Source organism: Culex pipiens, chromosome 2 (genome assembly GCF_016801865.2).
Source record: "Culex pipiens pallens isolate TS chromosome 2, TS_CPP_V2, whole genome shotgun sequence".
NCBI lineage: Eukaryota > Metazoa > Arthropoda > Insecta > Diptera > Culicidae > Culex > Culex pipiens.
Window position 1 is genome coordinate 165,591,280 of NC_068938.1, and position 3,164 is coordinate 165,594,443.

The window sequence follows — 3,164 nt, forward strand, 5'->3', positions numbered from 1 at the left end:
ATGGGCTTGTTTTAAATGTTTGATTTAATCAGCTTAATTATTTATTGTTGTACCGCCTGTGTGGATCAAACGATCCGCACACTGAACAACAGTGGAAATCCTTCAACGAGACCCTATGCCGCACTTATTGCATCTTAACTCATTTTAATAACTAACACCTTCTTTCCCTTAAATAGCCGTCCCTTAACCTTTGTTTTTACCTGTTTGGCTAAAGAACGCAAGACAAAATACCTCCGATAATAAAACAATTCTGAAACGATCTTTTTTCCACAATGCAATGGGCACGCACACGTGGTTTGTTTTCTTACTGTCACCCTCCTTCCAGTAAACATGCGGCCGCGCGCGCGTCGATCAAGTATGCTTTGCGCGATGCTCTGACAGGCGTCGGTTTGATTTATTAAGATACCATGTCTGGTTTTCTGGCTTCGATTTTTTTCACCAATAAAATTAAAATAGCGGCTTTAGGAAAAGAAATCGGGAAATGGTTATTTAGAGAGATTTGTAGAGGGGATCGAGGAGCATCGTTTTGATACATAAAACAAACCATTTACCTGCCATTTACGCAAAATAAATGCAAAAAACTAACAACACCAGGGCAAGAAAAAAATGTAAAGGCTCTGTAGGCAGACTTAAGTAAAGTTTAAAAAATTTCAAAAATCATTTTTTATCGTGAAATTTACTCAGCTTTCGAATGAAACCAGAAGCGAAGCTTTTCAAGATCACAATCATGAGATAAATCGATTTTAGTGTAGAAACTCCTCAAAACAGTAAATTCTACTTAACTCGGTTTAGGATGAGAATTCGACCATGCCGTAGAAGACTTTTTTCATGTTTCGGGGTCCTCTAGGGGACCAGCAAGTATCCGCATCCATGAACCAAACACCCTGTATCTAGAGAATTACAAAAACTAATCTTTCTTCCAAAATACTATTGTTGCATTTCACGTGTTAGTTTAAAAATAACATCTCAACTTTAGAAATTCTGTACTCTCTTTTGGGTACACAAAAACTAATCAAAATAAGAATCCAACTGCTTGTCGGAGTTAGAATGAGTTCAATTTTTCCAAACCATGGTATGTAAAGATTGTCGTGTAAACTAATTCGACACCTTCAACGTTCTGTCAGTTTTCAAAACATCAAAAAATAAAAAAAAGGTGGTTTGATATTTGGATAACTAAAGATATTTGGATAACTAAAGTTAATTTTAAAAGCCTATTTCGTAAGTATCATCACAAAGTCGTGCAATTTATACGAAATATCATAATTACAAGGAAAAATTTACCAATAGGCACGAGACCTGGATGTAATCCGGAAGTTAAGAGTGGTGCACCATCGAATCGGAAGATGGACGACAACCAACGAAATCTCCGGTCACTACTAATGCAGCAGCTTCTGCGGCCGCCGTTTACTCTGTGGGATGAGGGAAGTCGACTAGACCCCAATCATTCCGTGAGCATACGATGCCGTAGTTTGGCCAAGAGTGGAATTCGAGACTACTGACCAGGTCGACGAGGAGGACGAGAAGGAAGAATCCCCCAAGCCAAGACCGACAACGCTGTCAGATCAGCTTACCATCCGTACTTCGTCAGATAAAGAGGGCGGGAAGATGGAAGCTGCTCTAGTTCGGGTTATTGTCACGACGGATGATTCACCGCTGCAGCTATCAAATGATTTCGTAAGTATTAATAGCAAAACAATGCAAAAGGGCCATGGTGGGTTTGTAAACAAAGAGTGAATCTTGCTCACGCTAAAGAATGTTTACATTTGGTATGAAAGGGATACGCTCTTTGTTTACACACCCACTACAGTCCTTATGCATTGGTTTGCATTGTCGTTTAAAATTTACTTACCTCGTTAAATCAGCTCCAATGCAGCCGGAAAAGCTTTGCACATTCCTTTTAAGATGAATCAAATTAATGTGTTGGAATAACTACCATCGCTCCTGAATGAAATTTGATCGATATAAATTCAAGTGCATTTCTGAATCGATGGCCTCCACCTCAATTAAATATTTACCAAAAAAATCTCGGGCCACTCATCACTGTATGAGATTATTTCCATCCGGAACCTTCCCCGAGCTTAACCAAAGTTCTCTTGTGTTGCCTAAAAGTTCCGAGAAACAAGCAGCTTCTTGGATGTTTGATAATGTAGTTTCTTTAACGCAAAATTTGGCACTTAATTTCAAAAACACGTCCACTTTTCTTGCGCCAAACATCAACTACTTTCAGCTGCTTTGTTTTTGTCAGTCTTTTGAGCTGTCATTCGCAAAACAAACTTTTATTTGAAATTTAAATGCGTTTCGAGTTTTACATTTGAAGAATATTACATCAAATATGTAATTACATGTTTTTCATATTTTCAAATTTATGTTTTGAAGGTGACAAACGATCCATTTACATGAAATTCATGAATTACGTTGAATCTAATTTTACATTAAGGCTCTTTAAATTAAATACAACCATTTACATTGAATTTCAAATTTACATCGAGCATGTTTACGTTTTAAACATGATTTCAGTGTCGTGTAAATTTACACTTTTTTTTCTGTGTAGTGTATTTAATACCTTATCAAATAAATTTTATGAAAAAAATGTTTACTTTTTTGAACATTTACTAACATTAGTTCCGGCCCGCCACTGCTTCGGAAAAATCAGATCTGGCCCGCTGGGCCAAAAGGTTGGGCACCCCTGGGTTAGATTTAGAATGTCTACTTTGCTATTCTAACTGACTGAACCGGTTTTGAACACTGAAAACTTTTTGAGGCCCCGACTTTGAGGACCTGTATCTCCGAAACGATAACACATAGTGGGTTGATTCCGGATGCAATTGACGGGTTATAACCTTAACTTTAAGCTCCCGTAGAGATGATTTGTCAAAAGTAGACACCGGAACATCCGAAAAACATGTTTTTTACAGCTTTTGTTACAAAATCAACACATGGGCCAATTGTTTCTACCGGATTTTTTGTCGTACTACTCCTCACTGTTTGGGATCGGTTGCAGGATCCCGAACAGACGGTAATAACTAAATTCATAACAACAACATAACAAATACTGTTAAAATAACAGAAAGTGTTATGGGATATTCTTGTAAAATCCATTTTTGCATAAGAGTTCAATAACAGTTTATGTTATCATAATAAAATTTGTTATCGGTCTGATATTG

At 37.3% G+C, this 3,164-nt stretch overlaps 1 long non-coding RNA gene across 1 annotated transcript; it reads right to left on the reverse strand.

Moving 5' to 3' along the window:
- Positions 1 to 1,294: 1,294 nt before the first annotated feature.
- On the reverse strand, positions 1,295 to 2,178 carry LOC120424998 (uncharacterized). The gene is made up of 3 exons (XR_005606455.2): positions 2,016 to 2,178; positions 1,850 to 1,894; positions 1,295 to 1,659 (listed from the first exon to the last, which is right to left on the reverse strand). It is a non-coding gene; the product is annotated as an uncharacterized LOC120424998 (long non-coding RNA).
- Between the last annotated feature and the right edge of the window lie 986 nt (positions 2,179 to 3,164).